The 17,631-nt window shown below is 39.3% G+C and overlaps 1 long non-coding RNA gene across 1 annotated transcript; it reads left to right on the top strand.

The window, feature by feature from the left end:
* The first annotated feature begins 4,293 nt into the window (after positions 1-4,293).
* On the top strand, positions 4,294-15,412 carry LOC114562490 (uncharacterized). The gene is made up of 3 exons (XR_003693502.1): positions 4,294-4,587; positions 4,872-4,996; positions 15,330-15,412. It is a non-coding gene; the product is annotated as an uncharacterized LOC114562490 (long non-coding RNA).
* Positions 15,413-17,631: the final 2,219 nt, after the last annotated feature.

The raw sequence follows: 17,631 nt of genomic DNA, 5'->3' as shown, positions 1-17,631 counted from the left end.
AGTCCTTTGCAGCGGCCCGGGTTTGCATCTGACCTGTGGCCCTTTGCTGCGTGTCATCCCCTCTCTTTCTCTCCTGTCTATCTACTGTCACTGTCAATTAAAGGGAAAAAGCCCCAAAAAATAATCTTAAAAAAAAAAGAAAATGGTGATGCTGGTGGATTGTTCGTTTAAATCTGTGTCATCAGAAAATAAGCCCACAAGGGGACATTCAGTATAATCAGCATTTTTTTTAAATAGCTCTTCGTTCTTCTGCAATCTCATCTCATTTGTGTAGAATGGAAATAAAATGGTGGGTAAAACAAACAGCCTCAAGGGTAACGTAAATGAAATGATCTTATTATGAAGCACAAAGTTGTTGCAGATTGTGGCTGTCCTGTGACAACAATGTATCTCCAAAAAGTCAACTCTTCATGACTGGGGTAAACACTCCTGGTTTATGCTAGCTCACATTGCAGCCTAAGAAACTAAAAATCATCAAATCCAGATAGATGACAATGCTGATACTCTGCAAGTAGGGCTGCAATATATGAAGAAAATATCTAATTGCAATTATTTTGACTGATATTGCGATTGCAATATGATTCACAATATTGGAGGGAATGATCCATCTATCTGCAAGTCACTTATTGCCTCTTTCTGACTCTCATCCCTTATCATTCATTTAAAATACTGATGTAAATCTCGAGTTTATTCTCTGCTTTTTCATCCTCAGACTTTATATTACTCTTACTATCCACTCTCTGTAGACTTTGCATCATGGCTCAGGATGAGTCTCAGAGCACGTCTCTTATGCTTTTCTCTTGGTGCGACGCAAATTGTTTTGGACCGACACGGCAGGCTGCCTGTGCCAGAGGTCCTATTGTTGGGCAATGATTCAGAAAGTGTAGCGGAAAACATTCACACACTGAGAGACGCTCAGATAGAAGTATACAACACAGAGAGACAACACAGTCTGTTAAGTGTCTCTTAGAGCTCCACAGCTTGGTCAGGCAGGTTTTTACATTAGACGCCAGTCTCACAAACAGCATCAAAACCTTTCCAAAAGCAGTGGAGAAGTTTCATGAGTTGCACTGTTACAGCAGAACTTGAATCATGCAGCTGCTGTCAGTATAAAAAAAAACATCCCAGAATAGTAGAAAGATTATTTTGAAATTATCACAGCTAGGCCTCATGGAAACTTCAAACATGACATTTCTTTGGGAGAAAATGTGTCAAACTTGTTGGTTAAAGTGTAAAAGACCAAGAAGCTTAATGCTTAATACAGAGAGAGAAGAGGAAACAATTGACCAGGTGAGGAGGGGAGTCTGGCAGGATCTGTTTTGCCATGAATAACCCATGTGTTAGCTGGATTTAGAGGCATGTGAAAACCTCTACCTGGGGCACTTACCTAGATCTCTCATATTCTCTTATCACACACTGAGAAATAACTTTCTACACACGTACAAACACACACAGGGTGTGACATCTAATCCGCACCTACTGTTACCACAGCAGCCACCTGTGAAGATGCCTTCCTTTTGCCCTCACCTCTTTCTGCAGAAAAAACAAATGAATCACTGGTGAAGGGGCGGGGGTGGCAAACAAGTGAAACAGAAGCCAGGGTTGCCAGGTTGGCAGCTTATCAACATCTAGTAGCTGCAAAACAACACATGAGGCTGGAAAAAGAAACACGCTACTACAAGGAAACCTAGTGGTAGATAGATAGTAAAGCTGCTGTTAAAACAAGGATAAACAAATGAGACTGATGAACAAACAGTACAGCAGTAGTTGTGCACTGCATATAGTGATGGAAGTAACAACGTATATTTATTCAAGTACTGTGCTTAAGTACAATTCTGAGGTACTTGAGTATTTTCCTCTTATGTTACTTTATGTACTCCACAATGTTTTAGGCAGAAATGTTGAACTTTTGCAAACATTAAAGAAAAGGCTATGAATATGAATAGTGATTAGTTTCTTTTTTGTCTTTCTTACCCCATTAATCATTTCACAACAGAGAGAGAAATCTGCCACAACAGGTCAAACTGATATTAATCAACAAACTTACAAACCACAGTGGTTACAGCTCAAGTAAAAGGTGGGTTTATTATCCTTTTAGAGAAATATGTTATCAGACAATATAGTGGTGGGTTTAAAGATCAAAACAGACAATAACTAAAGCAAACCTACAGTTTAAATAAGGGCTACATTACAGCATCAACTATTGGGATGTGAAAAACTGGCGAAACAAGATTGTAACTTGAACATCTGCTGCTCAAATCACTAGTCAATGGCTTTCTTTTTTTTTAAGATTATTTTTTGGGCATTTTAGGCCTTTATTATATAGGACTGAGTCTTTGTACATGGGGCACAAACTCTACCAGGTGAGCTATCCAGCCACCCTGAGTCAGTGCCTTTCTTAATAAGCTACTGCAGTCTACAGTAGAGGTGTTTCTGTTACTGAAATGAAATAAAGATTCTCCCCATTAAGGTGGCATTAATAGTGGGCAATAAAAAGCAGATAGCATGAAGGACAAAAAAAGCAATCTTCTGACAGGAAGGTTGCTGCTGCTCTTACCAGAATGTAAGTGGAATGGGATCAGGTTGTATAACAGGGGCCAGTGCTCCAGAAGCCCAGAAAGTTTTTGACAAGAAGTTTGTTTGCTTAAATTCATTGAGCAGGTGGGAAAATCTGGACTGCAATGGTTAATGGAATTATCAGTGAAATATCCTAAAATAATGTGTTTTTTGTTTTAGCTTTGTCGAGAGTTGCCTATGGTAAGGCATAGAAAGTGGATCTATTGGTTGGCACTGAACAAGTCAGCACAAATAGATTGGGACAAATTCTGATTTGAAATACAATACAATACAATATGCTCCCCATAGTCCACTCTTCATCTTTGATGTGCTATGCTGAGCATAAAGCTGCAACATTTAATCTTAAAGGTGCTCTAAGTGATGTGACACGTTTTTTAGGCTACAACATTTTTCGTCACATACAGCAAACATCTCCTCACTATCCGCTAGCTGCCTGTCCCCTGAACAGACTGTAAAAAAACACGGTCTCTGTAGACAGCCCAGTCTCCACAAACGGCAACAAAAACGAACTGCGGTTGGCACGGTTTGTTTTTGTTGCCGTTTGTGGAGCCTGGGCTGTCTACAGAGACCACGTTTTTTTACAGTGTGTTCAGGGGACAGGCAGCTATTAGCCACTGTCCTGATCTCGCGAGCTCCAGTTTTCCACTCGCAGATCAGTCTGGCATCTTGAGATAGAGAAAATTTGGAGCCGTTCACCAAACGACTGGGCCAATTTTGAGGCGGGTTTAGGTGGTGATAGACAGATGGTTTATCCAATCAGCTAACCATCAGCCAGCGGTAGCCCTAATTCTGTTAACTGCTCGCTAATGCTTTTTTCTCTTGGATCCTTTTTTTGGAATATGGGCCGGGAACGTGAAAGGGTGCCTTTTATTCATAAATTCTCGTTACACAAACGGCAAATATCCTTTACCGACATGTTGCTTGCTTGCTGAGCTAACAGCTATGCTTTGCCTGCAGCAGCAGGGGCTTGTGGTTGTATTTTCATACGCTTCGTTGATCTGATTGGTTGATTTGGCCCGTCTATCACCAACATAGGTGATAGACAGATGGTTTATCCAATCAGCTAACCAGTATTTTTCGCCCCTTCCCAAAAGTTGTCTAACAGAAAGTTCCCAGATGGATATGCCGAGCAAATGCGAAGCAATCCATCCATCTGGCGGAGTCAGGTTAGGCAACTATATGTATGTGACAAAAAATGTTGTAGCTTAAAAAACGCGTCACATTACTTAGAGCACCTTTAAGGCCTTATATGGCTTCTCTATTTTGTCAATTGTGTGGGCCAACAAGGACAAGTTCAGGAGAAACTATTGATCTGTTCCATAGGTCAGTTTTCAAATACTGAATTATGTTTAACTCAGATCAACTGAGAATGGCATAGTAGAAAAAAAATAATGGCTATCAGTTATTTACAGATAAAAAAAATAAAAAAATAAAAACATTAGAGTGACAGCATAATAACATAAACAGAAGTAATGTCCTTCTAATTACTCTCTTAGGATTTCAGTTTATCATGACATACAGACAGAATAACAATGCAGCCAAATTGCATTGTTATTCTGTTACCTCAAAACAATTAGAGATGACAACAATTGTAACCTACCAAACTATTCTGTATTAAGCTTAGGGGCCAAGGCATGGATGTATTAAGTGGGGCCAAGGTCAGGACACAGTTTGCAACAGTCCTGATATTTAGGCTATTGAATAAACTGGGAAACTGTGCACACTATCTACATCCCTTGCTTTGTATTTCTTTATTGAAACAAATCACAGCAGTGATTCCAGTAAAACTAAAAGCCATAGTGAGCCTCCTCTAACAAACCAAAATTATGATTAACTGTCAGCTAGCAAGTGCATGCTAAAAGATGGCATACTCTATGCTGCAAAGTGTCCATATTTCTACTGGACTGATAACAAAGAGCTGTCTCATCATCCGTTTATTGCTCGTCTGCGAATGAAATTCAAAATGGCATTGTTAGGAATCGGAAACCAATCTATTTTCAGCAGAGCAAGGTAACTTTGATGAACTTTGATGCTAATAATAGCTAACTGCTGGAAGTTCTGGAGGGACCGTACCAGACTGGACCAGACCCACACACCACCAGCTAGCTAACGTTAGCTATCTAGCTAGCTAGATACAATAAGTTGTCAGGAACATAAGTGGCTTGACAATGTGTATTTCAGACATAACGTTACTTATTTTGGAAGCAGGACGGTGTGGTTTTGAGACTTTGAAACGTCAGCGACATAGTTCTGCCTTCATTGCTTATAACGTTACTGTTCTGGTTTTCCTCCAGCAACAACCTGTCGATCCTGTGACAAGTGTGGAGGACATGTTTCATCCTTACATTCGGAATAACGTTAGGACATTGTCAAGGACGACAAGAACAAGAAGCAGCACATGGACACATAACTACAAACAGTAAGTCGTTTTTCATGCATATTATTGTGTTTATGTTGTATCGGCCGCCGTGCCACATACTGTGCCTAAAATATACTTGGTGTGACTTCCAAAACTTGTGCCACTGCAGCTCAGTGACATACACTGAGACATACATAACAGAGCTTGTTATGATTAGCCTTTGTCAAACAATGGCACTGTCTGTGGTGTCATTTAACTGGGTGTGGTATGGTGCATATTGTACATCTGTTCATAGTGATGTCTGCTATGCCCTGCTTTTTTATTAGCATAATTGCAGTATATAGGCCCAAATACTTGTGACTGTGTGTAACATTGATGCCTAAACCAGGACCAGAACTAAACCATGTTCAACACACTTTAATTATTTGGAGATTGAGTCATTGAAAAGGAAAGCCAGGTGTGGTACATCATACATCCTATTATAATTTAATGTCTTTTGGCCTAACTAGCTAGTTTGTTTTTCTTGCTAGACTGTAAGGGAGGCATTTTTTCTTTTGTGTGCTGTTTTTGGGACACTTCTGGCAGTAAATGTGACTGCTCCCCCCCCAGCATCACTTAAATTAATACAGTGTGTTGAATAGACTATAATGCTGGTTATCAGGACCAGAGTTTTTTCAGTATAAGCTGTAACTGTAAGTGGCAACATGCCATATTAAAAAATTGTATAGTATGTAAATATTGTCATTCAAGATTTACAAGTGAATCTGGCATAACAGCAAGTGCCTAATAGCCACCTACATGCTGTTTGAGCTGTCTTGTCCTACGCTGTCCTTCATCGTTCAAGCTATCCATCCCTTCGCTCTCCTTCCTCTGCTCTGTCCTTAACACAGGCTCATAATTATAATTTTTCTACTTCAATCATTTTGTTCGTGTTGGCCTCCAGCTTCCTCACTCCCATACATCTGTATAAGGTGTGTTTTGACAGGCACAGTTCTGCTGCTCTCGTGTTAAGAGTTTAAGAACTGAATTTGGAGGAAAAAGCTAGAGAGAAGAAGAAAAACTACATAGTTCAAATGACAATGCACCATCATTTAGCCTAAGCATGGGTCATAGGGGTGTAACGGTAGACAAAATTCATGGTTTGGATAAATACCACAGTTTAGGAGTCACAGTTCGGTGCAAGTTTGGTACAGTGGAAAAAAACCCAAATGCATTAGGATATCTTTTAATTTTTTTTTCATTTATTTTGAACAGACAGTACTATAAGTTTCAAAGAATGACAAAATCCTCTTGCTGGGGACCGAGGTAACATTTACCAAAAGTTTCCGAGTGGAACTCCTGCTTGTGAACTTTGGTTCCACATTACGTGCCTCAATCTACATACTGTATTCTGCGTGCATCAGGCTGTATGGAGAAATGATGGAGAAAAGTTGTTGACAGCACATAAATGGGTGAGAGACAGGAGAGAAGTTAGTGTAAAAGAAAAGATTGTGGAGGTTTGACTGACAAACACCCCCCACACACTCAGTTAGAAAATAGGTGTTGTCAGCACGCATGAGGCAAAAATACTTCATCTGCATGATATTTGACAGCAACAACTCTGCCCTAAGAGATCCTGTATCCCTATGCATTATTTTATATTATATCAAGTTTATTTACTGTGACATGCAGTAAAAACAGAGGCAGCAGTGAGGAGTAAAGAAGGGGAAAAGTTGTAGTGTGAATGTAAGAGAGAGCAGAATGGACATCACTGGTCATTTTCAACTAACTCTAATGATGACCATAAAGCATATACAACGGAAAAAAGAACAAGAACAGACACGAGCACATGAAAGTCAGTCTCAAGTCAGCTCAGGAAAGGGTTTTTAGATACAATGATACAGAGAGAGAGAGTGTATGTTGGTTTATTTGACACAAATAGGAAATTCAGAGTAGAAGCAGAGAGCCAACACTGGAAATCAGTGTAATGCTGTTGACAGTCCAGGATCTGAAAATAGATCTAGTTTCTCTTCACCCACACAAATCTACTCCCTTAACTCTCAGAGTCAAGCTCTCAGCTCACCAAACACATAATTATAGTTTCTGTTGAATAAAGATGGAGGGGAATTAATTAGGCCGCAGTCAAGTTGGTAAAACACTTCTCTGTTACATCATCACTCTCTGTTCCCTTCATCCTTCAGCCTTAAACTAATGAAGGAGAGAATTAGATAAAGAGGGAGCTGTCATTAATTGTCCGAAGCTTTTCTTTTGTGTTAAATGCGTCTGATGAGCGTCAGGATTCATAAAAATGGTTTCTTATCGGAGAAGGATTAGAAAAGACCCGTCAAGGCAGAATACCTGTGTGTGTGTGTGTGTGTGTGTGTGTGTGTGTGTGTACCTGAGCCACATGTTGCATTGGATTACTAATTATGATATCATAACATTAACATACTCTTAATAGCCTCCATGCTGTATTCATTATTCAATCTTTTTCAGCCTAAACGTAAGAAGTATTGACACATTAAAATTAGGGGTGTGCAAAAAAATGTATTCACATTCGTATCGCGATTCAAGCTCTACCGATTCAAAATCAATTCACAGAATTCCAAAAATCGATTCATTTAAAAAAAAAAAAAGTATTGTATGTCTACTGCAATCACATGGGAAAAGTAACTACATTTACATACTGTGAATCGTTTTTTGAATAGAGAATCATTTTTTGAATCGATTTGAAATCTTAAGCCTAAAAATCGATATTGAATCGTGACATTTTCTGAATCGTGCACCCCTAATTAAAATCAAGTAATGGCTATCTGGTTATGGCAGATAGACGTTCTCCAAACATACTGCTTCTAGCCACCCACAGGAAAATTCCCACACTGAAAAGAAATGTTGGAACTACTGTGTAGTTACGTACATTTACATTGCATTAGCAGTTTGCAAAATAAATGCTGGCTGCACCACAAACTTGACTACACTTGTTTGCTGACAGTAAAGTTAAAGAGAGGAGCAGTAAACACAGGACAAACAATGCCAGCCTTAGCAGATAATGTTGGGAGTGGTTGGAAAAGTTAAAAATGTATCCTCTTTAGAGACTGGCAAAAAGTTGTCCACTGTACCACTACCTGCTTTTACTGCGGTTTGTGTAGCACAAGACAGTTTCTGGGGTATTTGAAATAGAAATCAAGGAAATACTGAATTGCAGTCAGACGTTTTATTATTGAAAAATTTAAAAATATTGCATTTAAAAAACATAGGCCTGATGTATCAGCTTTGAATTACAGTTGTCATATTGTTACAAATTCGGATTATGGACTGTATCTACTGTAAATTTAATCGTCTGAAATGGAGAGATATACACCCATGACAGATAGATAGATGGATAGATAGATAGATAGATAGATAGATTAGAATTGTTGCCACTTCTGAAAATGTAGAGAATATCCTATTAAAACAGAATTCACATTCATGAACTCCTAAAATAAAAATGAGAAAAGGTGAATTTATATGAATAGATAAAACAACATGAATTGTTCATAATCCCCATGGGAAAATTTGGCTCATCCTCTCTGCATCAGTCAACATCTCAGAGGAGTCGGAGGAGAGCAGCATTAATATGGGAAATACCATCTCTCTTTTACAGCATTTCCCTTCCTGTCACCGTATCAAAAACACACAGACGGAATCTGTTTAAATATCTTACATACAGAGGGCCGTATACAAACAATCAGTTGCGCATCTACTAAACAAGATAATCCCTCCATATCGATGTGTAAGTAGTGATGTGTGCCTTTGATTGCAAATATTAGATTAAGGTTCATTTCTTTTGCGTTTCACTGCACAGGTTTTTTCCTTTTCTTTGTACAGGAATGAATTTCTGCTCTCTCCCCATTTCACCTCCCACACAAGTCAAGCGTCAAGCACACACACATGAATTAAAATTGTATTAGGACACAAACGGCACTTATATCACACACACACACACACACACACACACAAAAGAACAATGGAGTCTGTTACTCCCCATACATGTGGGAGAGAGGAAACCGATAACCATAACCATCCATTCTTTCTGTGTATACTTTCCTTTAGATTGCATTTTTCCTCCAGAATCTTTCCATCCATCTGCTGAAATCCCATTTTTATGACAAACAATATGACACACACACTCACTCAGTCACTGCTCCCTGTAGTTGCAAGAGAGCCAGACGAAGGAGGAGAGGGAGGGAAGAACAAAGAACACAGGGATGAGGGGGTAACAAAAGGGATGGAAACCATCCGAATCGCAAGACAATTTGAGGGATTACCTGTGTGTGTGTGTGTGTGTGTGTGTGCGTGCGTGCGTGTGTGCATAGTTTTGTAGGTCTTTTTCTCAGTGTTTAGATAGCGGCTAGAACATCAGATGTGAATCTGCTAAAAAAAATGTTGGCACTTTTTATACCCACTTAAAGAGAGTATCCACCACGTGTGAAAATGGCACGGTTTACTCGTTCTGGTCAGTCAGTGTATCATGCAAAACTAGGCTTGCCTCATGTTTATATTCAAGCGTGGCGTCAATCTTTTGCTGAACATAGCCAATTGTTTTTAGTTTTGTCAGGTAGTATCAGAATACGTCTCAATGTAACTAACTCTGTGTGTGCGTGCCTTCCTGTGACACACTACAGTAACTGTACACATGTGAAGTTGGCAATTATTAAACAGCTGATAAAATCTTCGTCACTGTTTTGCATGCTTGTTCGATGTGTTGCTGGATTGCTGTGTTTGAGCAGACCCCTTTTAGTCAACTGGCTGATCACCTTTGTCATTCACAGACCTACCAGATGTTAGTTCAGATTCACGTTTGCCACCTTATGACTGAAGCATTTTGTTCCCTAAAGGTCAACTGTACTGCTGCGTCATGCCATGTTGAGTGAAAACATCCGATTGAGTGTTATCAAGTGTGGGACAATAACAAGCCCATATCTACTATGCACCAAACACATGTTGCCTACTAAATTACACTTGTTTTCAAATTTGTAAATTTAATCCTATTCAGATATTGTCACTGCCATTTTGTTTTTGAAGTGACCTATTCTAGTTTCTTGTCACAAAACATATGCAGTGTTTAACACACTTTTTTAGTTATAAAGTTATAAAGCCAGCTGAATTGAGTCTGCCTGATTTGGTAATAGTTAGCAGCAGGACAGATTGATCTAATCAGAGTGTGTCATTGCTGGAAGCTTCTAAAATACTGGTCTGTGACTGTTTTTGTTCCAAAACAAGCTGTTCCTAAAGGTAGACCTCCCCCACATGACACTAATAGTTTCAAATAATTATTTGGTCTAAGTCTGTGGGAAACTGTCAGCAGCTTGTTCTTCTGCGGTTTCCTCTTCTCACAGTGGCTTTATTCAATATTAATTTATCATTTGTCCTCACTCACTCTTTCTGCCACTTTCCCATCAAATGTTCATTCATTGTGAATGTGTAATGCCTTTGAGTGTGACTGGAGTATTGAACGCTTGTCTGAAATTACCTTAGGGTCTCTGGTTCTTCTTCATTTTTTTAAAAATTCCTTTTAACATCTTAAGCCTCTATTGTTTTAAATTATGAACTTTAACACCCAAAACCCAACCAGCACCCTGACTCAAAATTAAATCAGTACAGTACTATCAACTGTGTGTAGTTACATTTACCTTTTATTTGTAATGATGACCACAAACTTTTAACTCAGTAAAACTAAAACTAAAATAGGGTGAGTCAAAATGTGCCATCTTAGTCAGGGAGTTATGGTTTCTTTGGTACCCTTTCAGCAACAATCTGTTAAATGGATGGTACATTTACATTTTAGCACTGTCGTACTGTTTTAGGAAGTCAAAAATGATAGCAAATGATTCATTTATAAAAGCAGATATGTGAATGTATGGAAAGCAATGCTAAAATGGTTTCCTTTTTCGCAAAATGTTATTATCACTATCAGGACAGAAAATTAGCAAACAACACCCAGCTTTAACTACTTCAAATGGTGCAGTAATTTAACAGTATTCCTCTCCTCTTGGGTACGATTGTAGAAAGGAAGAAATTCTGTGGGAAGAAATCCAATTACGAAATCCTTCCAAGAGAAATAATGAAAATTCAAAATGGCTTATGTAAATTCTGCCTGTTAAGTGGCTGGGGACAAGTGTGGCAAGTATGAGATTGTGCACGCACACACGCACGCGTTAGACGTTTTGCTTCTCCAACACTTTCATTTTCAATATTCTTATCTGAATCCATCATTTCCTCCCTGTCACCTCTTTGATAGCACTGCTAATGTTGCTTAATGAAATTTGTTGACAAAGGAACAGCGCTCTGTGCTGTTCTCAACATATTGAATTAGCTGTCTGAGGAGGGAGGAGGTGAGAGAGAAAACCCAGGAGATAGATGACCTCCCCCAGTCACTGTCAGCACACTGAGAACTACTGAGAGTCTCTCTCTCTCTCTCTCTCTCTCTCTCTCTCCTCCATCTCTCCCTCTCTCTCTGGCTTAATATGCTTGTGTACACTGCTCGCTGACTTAGTGTAGCATGAAAATAGAAGTGTGAAAAAGGGAGAGCAAGAGACAGACAGTGTGAGAGAAGGTCAAGAAAAAGAATGGCACTGGGGAATAGCAGTAGATGAACAGCAAAAGAGCAGAGGATGATAGAGAAGGGGAGAGGAGAGCGAGTAAGGAAAAGAAAAAAGAAAGACGAGTGGACAAGAGCGATAGAGGGCCTAATGAGAGGCAGAATGAAATATGAGCGCAGAACGTAGAGGATAGCAACCACGAGAGGGGGGAGAGGAGAATGAGAGTGAGGCATAAACTTGGAGAGAAAGCACCAGAGAGAGATCGGGAGGAAATGGTTTGGAAAAACAGCCATGACGTGAAATAAAAAAGAATTGTTCAGGAAAAAGGAGTAGTGGAGAGGAGAATGATGGCTTAAAAGGAGGAGGAAGGCATTGGGTTTGGTCTATAAACTCTCTCGAGATGGGAGCACTTTCATATTAAAAGGTTTTGAGGAAAAAGGGTCAAGGTCGAGAGTGTATGTAATCAAAAATGGTAGAATAAATCAAGATCAGCTAGTGAGCTGACTTATTATTTTAGACGGGCCAGAGGAACTCGTTAGTATACCCAGTATGCTCATTACTAAACATTGGATATACATTAATAAGGACTGTTTTCACTGGTTATCACTCACAACACTGAAAGACTGTCAATCTCTGACCCTATCCAGAGGAATAGTGTTACACCACTGTGATCCCCTTTCTACTCCTCGCCTGCTTTTAAACCACCATGGCCCTCAACACTTTAATCTGCCTTTCCTTTCTGTCCTCAGAATGGATGAGTTCAGGGCAAGATGTGTGTTTGTTGGAGGCAATTCTACTGTTAGGCTGACTTTCCTTTTTCATTTTATCGTAATACAAATGACAGATAGCAGTGTTTCCCACAGATTAGGAAGCAACTTGTGGAGGTGGGTGTCGCCCCGTGTCACGGGGGCTTCAATACCTAACGAATCTATCTCTTTCTCTCCCTGACCCTGTCTTTCGCTGGTTGAAGCCTGAAAATATTCTTAACTAATTAATAACATTACTAATTCCACTGGTCGGACTGTTGAGCTCTGTTTGAGACTGATACCTCCGGTTCAGGCTGGTCCTCAACCTCAACACGGGCCTTTTTCAGTCGTGGAAAATACTTTTCAATACTCATCTGGATTGAAGCAGCAAACATTCAGTGTAAGAGTAAAAAAATGACATAACATTATTTATAATAACTTTATTTGATTCACAGCTGCTACATGTAGTGTTTTGACCTTGACAACCCAACTGCATTTTACCGCAATCGCCTTAAACATAACCATTGCTGTGCTGCCTGGAAGGTGACTTGGGGGCTTAAAAAAAACCAAAACCACATGGTGGGAGGAGCTGTGTGTGTGTGTATGTGAGCGAGACACAAGTGGAAATGCAGAAGAACGTATTTTAAATAGCTATTAAAAAAAAAAAAGACATGCAAATAAGGGGTGGATGGGAGAGGTTAGGCGAGTTCAATTTAATAAGTATTTCACTAAGTAAAAGTATGTCAAGTATTCACATCACGCAGGAAAACATGATCTATTCTATCAGGCACAATACAGTTGCACAAAAGTACTGGAGACCAAAAAAAGTTTCACTGAAAATCTTATACTTAATAAATGAGACATTTTTTTTTTTTTTTTAAAAGCAAGTTGAAAAGCTATAGCACTGAGAAAAGAAGAGGAGACAAACTGGTAGAGACACATGAGAAGCATTCTAAGGGAAATGGCAATGTAAGGTAGTAAGGAAGCTTTCAGCATGTGCTTATGGCGGCTGCCTTTCCTTAAAGCCACCTACACATGATCCGCTGCAAAACAGCGAGGTAGGGCGCCGAGCAAAGAGCAAAGCGCAGCGCAGGAACGTTCTGGAATTGGTTGCGCCTTGAAAGGTCAGTGGCAACTAGGTCAAAGATGAAATCATTTTAACTTTGAGCGCAGCACATGACGGCAATTCCGAGCGGTGTGCGACGCCAGGGGTAGCGCAGCACCTAGTTGGGTGGACTGCTCTGGCAAGCATATTTCTGTAAGCGTCCTTAAAGTCCTGTAAGTTTGGCGATGCACGTGACTCAATATTACAGCATCCGTGGGCCTCAGTGGCCGGTGTTATGGAAAACACGGTTGAAGCTGTGAAATCAGAGTTTAGCATTTTTGGTCATAGTTGCAATCAGGGACCGAGCACTGCATCATTGTGGCTGAATTTACAAAACTGAACCAGAAGTGAATTGATTCAACCTGCTGAAGTCTACAAAGCACAATTCATAGCTTCAGCACACCATTAGTGGCAACCACATTTTTAACTTGGTGACCTTTTAACCAGTGCTGGAATGTCTGGTCCAGGACCTTTTGAGACTGCTTTGAATCATATACTGTAAGTTCTAACTTAAACCTTCAACATCAAATGAATATTTTCTTGTTTTTCGTAAAACAGCTCTGGAGGCACTGACACATACAACTCTTTCATACTAAATATAAAACCAGTATTTTGTGTGTACTTAACATACTCACTGTTTTATAAATATTGTATTTTTTTAATTAAGGATAATGTTTGCATAGCACTTGAAATTTGTAGAAACATTTTGATTATATACAGTCAAAAACATTTCACAGATCTGTGAAGAATGTTGTTTGCAGATTTGATTCGTTTTCATTTTACATCTGAGAATCATGTGCATCGCTGTAACTCTTCATTTCTAAAGCCTCAGTGAGTGGTCGTGTGGGAACCTAAGTTTCAAAGTGAATAATTTGTTTAATAGACTTGTCAGCAAAGGGAACTCCATTTCATTCAAGTCCAAAACAAGTCCATAAACTTTAATTTTAATAAATAAAAGGATAACAAGTAAAATGTTCTGAACTAATTAAATTATCAATCTAAATCAGCAAGAAAACGAAAAGCTCAAGCAACCCTCTCAGTTAAAAAGATCTTCTGAGCACCAAAGTCATTTTGCAAAGGGACTGTACATCAAATAGCTGAATGAGAGTACAAACACAGCCCAAATAGTGGTCCTGTTCAGTAAAAAAAATTCAAATTACAGGATTTGGCTTAATAATACCATTCAAGTACAGTAAGAACTCTCTCAGAAAACACTGAATAATGTAAATCTTTACATCCTCTCCTTCTCCCCTTCCTCTCAGTCATTATGTAGACCAAACCTACAGTATTCACGTTCATTGGGAAAGTTTAAACTCCAATTGGATGAGGATCAAAAGGAGAATAATGAAAGACATGTCAGTTTTAAAAAAAGCATTAACAACTTAATAAGGACTATTCTTTTTGTGGCACCACTGGCAGGCGTCCAAGGCGACAGAGTTCAAAGCAGCTTACTGACTCGGAGTACTGTGCCATTTCACAAAAGGCTAAAAGCACAAACTCACACGCAGGTGACATAGGAGAGGGGAAAAAACAAGCTTAAAGTGGTGGCAGAAAGAAAGGAAATGGCAGCAATTGAGAAAAAAACGGAGGTCAAACTGACATCAAGCAGTGGACTCTTGATGCGTGGTCTTGGTGAACCTCACAGGCTAAGTCCATTTGTGTGAATGACAGTGACTAAAAAGACTACACAAAAAAAACATTAAGACAAATAGGCTAGATTTTTACATATGCACAGACTACATTGAAACACTGCATTATAATAGCAGGTTTAAAAACCACTTCAAAGTCAAATTTGATCATGACTTTACCTGTATCAAAGCCATCTGCTAAATTATTTTTGCATTGATGGCCCTCCCCCCATTATCGTATGTAACTGAATCACACAGCTGGTGTTTGTCACACTCACACATGGAATTTGCATCACATTCCACATTGTTGGAAAAAAATAATGTTTAGAATTTGACTTTTCTTTTTTTTCTTAGTTGGTTCCGGTGAAAACTGCTGTAGATCATAAGTGCTGCCATGGGAACTTAGTTTGAAGACAATGCAGCGTGTTCGTTTTGGGTTGGATCTTTCTGTTGTATATATGTTTGTGTGTGTATATATGTGTACAGTATATACTTCTTTCTGTTGTTGGTGTATCTTTTAAACTCAAAAATCAATAAAAAAATTATAAAAAAAAGTGCTGCCATGGTTTGAAATTGACTTAGATGCAGTGAAAGACCTATTATCTCACCTTCCACTGTTATAATTAAACTAAGGTGCTTAATGTAGTGGTTGTATAATTTTTGAGTACTTTGTAAAGCTCTATATAGATAACATGTATTGTAATTATTATTATTATTAAGAAGATCAGGAAGAAATACTCTGGACAGACACTGGCATTTGTTGTGCTGGGGACAATGCACGCAACAGGGTCAGGACTGGTTGTTTTAAGCATGAGCATTATAATGCAGTAACGTTATACTAATCGTAATGGGTTTTCATTTAAACTTATTGTTGAACAAGGCCTCTGCCACAACAACTCATTCAAAGTCTTCATTTAGAAAACAAATCTTGTTAGAGAGTCATGTCCCATTGAAAGGATGACAGACGAATGAAAAACGGGTCAACTTATCCTGTGTAGGCAGCGCTGAGGGCCGCTGTCAACGTTGACATGGGGTTGAAACAGAAGACCTTGAATTGACTACGATCGGCTTCTTCTGAAGTCAGTCATGTGATGAAAATGGTGTTTAGACAGTGAGTGGGCACCAATAAAGCTAAGATTAATTGCAGCCAAAACCCAAGACTTCTGCCATAAAGGTGACCAGCACCATGAATTTAAAACACAATGGCTGTGACTCATTCCGCATACTTCAGTCAGTACACTGCTAATGTGCACTGACCACTTACTGCCGTATTGCCCACTTTTGATGGTTAGTATTGTCGCAAAAGGAACGCTTATGTTAAAACACTTAGCGGAAATGATGAGTGGTCGGCTCGGCTCGCCGCCTCTCAAAATCTTACGAAAATCTTTGTTGATCTAAAATTAAGACAGATTCAGCAACTGTATGGCCTATTTCTTGCTTAAAAGTACTCTAAGCAATGTCACGCGTTTTTTAGGCTACAACATTTTTTGTCACATACAGCAAACAGAGCACCTTTAAAATGTTTTCAGAAACACGTTTCGGTGAACTATTTTTGTGAAACACAAGATTGTATTCTGAACGAGCCGCCATGATGCTCTGTTGTGAAATCCGGGAGATGCCAGACCCACTTGACGCGTTCTTCCAATCAGCTGCCGACATCCCTGGTCCCTCCCCTTTTTGCTTTGTAGTCAAGATGCCACCCGTTTAGTGCGCGTAGTGTCCATCGTTCCACACTGAACTTTTTGACCGTTTTTTAGGGGGTCATTCGGGTATTTTCAGTGCACTGACTTTTTGCATTATCTACACTATATACTTTAAAGTAAGTGTTTGAAGTGCGCAAGTAGGCGGTTTGAGACACACCCAGCAACTACAGAAAGAAAGCATGCTAAAATGTCAGTGTTTACTTCCTGTTTTGTCCAGAGGTCCGTTTCAGAAAGCAGGTTTAGTGAAAACTCTGAGTTTGTTAACCCTGAGATGAGGGAAACTCTGGATTTTCTGTTTCAGAAAGGGAGGTTAATCAAACCTGAGAGAGAGGGGGAACTCTAGCCCGTTCAGAAAGAGAGGTAACTTAACCTCAGAGTCAGTTACTATGGTAACTGAGCCTGTGAACCTAACCTGGTCGGGAGCAGGTTTTCTTCCAGAAACCTCAAGTTTTTTTTTTTTTTTCTGAAACGTGGCATTTCCTTTTGTCGACGATCCCGTTGATGAAGAAGCTGTATTACTTCGTTAGTTAAACATACGTCGGGAGATATTAGGCGACAATAGATGCATTTTAATTTCCAGATACTAGCCTACCTATTTGAGTGGTATCATTTTTCTTCCCAGTCTATCAGTTATGTACATATATACAACATATGTACCTACATAACCTTATCTGTCCTCATATCATTAATGTCACCCATCGTGGACATGGTCTACATCCCAGCACATTATTTGTGTCACATTAAGTTTTTTGCAAACAGCAGTTTTCTTTACCACATTGGTGATGCGGAGGATATTAGTAAAGCCACTGTATGACAAAGTGCCGTCAGAAGAATGTGACTCGCTCTGAAACGTGTTTTAAATGTTTTTGTAGTGTTCCATGGACACAAACCAGTAAGAGCCATTAAAAAGGAGTTCCACAGTATTGCAGGTGAATGATGTAAACCCTTTGAAA

The sequence above is a fragment of the Perca flavescens genome, chromosome 10 (genome assembly GCF_004354835.1).
Source record: "Perca flavescens isolate YP-PL-M2 chromosome 10, PFLA_1.0, whole genome shotgun sequence".
NCBI lineage: Eukaryota > Metazoa > Chordata > Actinopteri > Perciformes > Percidae > Perca > Perca flavescens.
The sequence above is the reverse complement of the archived record's forward strand: the minus strand, read 5'-3'. Positions and strand labels throughout refer to the sequence as shown.